The sequence below is a fragment of the Electrophorus electricus genome, chromosome 15, assembly GCF_041902795.1.
Source record: "Electrophorus electricus isolate QZ-2024a chromosome 15, ASM4190279v1, whole genome shotgun sequence".
Taxonomy (NCBI): domain Eukaryota; kingdom Metazoa; phylum Chordata; class Actinopteri; order Gymnotiformes; family Gymnotidae; genus Electrophorus; species Electrophorus electricus.
Genome location: NC_137511.1, coordinates 2,120,001 through 2,120,744, shown reverse-complemented (window position 1 = coordinate 2,120,744; position 744 = coordinate 2,120,001).

The window sequence follows — 744 nt, the reverse complement described above, 5'->3', positions numbered from 1 at the left end:
GAGCTATGCATTATTTATACACTTAATCCAAGATTTACATTTACATGACTTACATAACCTTACATAAACACAATAGGCATTTAAAACCAGGAGTTTGTTCGGCAGGTCGACGTTTGGTTAAATGTTTGTCATGGAAAAAAGGCTCCTCATTTTGTGATACTGAACCAGTAACATTTTAGGATTATACCTCTGTTCACCCTTTTTTTTCCAATTTGCTGCTTTTCACAAAAAATGCTACTTGGGCTTCATTTTTAAATAACACTATCTGACACTTTTTAATTGGTCAAAGGTCTGTTTGCTCTGTATTTTATTGTACTCTGTAATATGCTGTTCCATCTCTAAATCCCTGTTTTAAAATAAAGAAAGAATGAAAACCAAAAATATGCTGTAAGCGAATAGTTAAAAACATTTACTGATAAAACATTTACTGATGGTGCAGTAAACACGCATATTTCTAAATGGCATTTCTTCATTTAATCTCCCATACCTCTAATTGAAATTTAATTTGTGTTAGTCAGAAACCCAATAACAATGCAGTGACAAAAGAGGCAATAGCCCTTTCCAGGAAAACACCTTTATTTCAGTTTCAATTTGCTTAAAACCAGTCTTATTTCTGTTTTCCCTATCAGAATCACAGTGACATCACACGGCTTTTAATTTAGTTAACTAAGGAAAAAAAAAAACTCTTAAAGTTAAATTATTACTGCAGATGCTGAGCAGAGAGTGGAACCATACATCACCCCT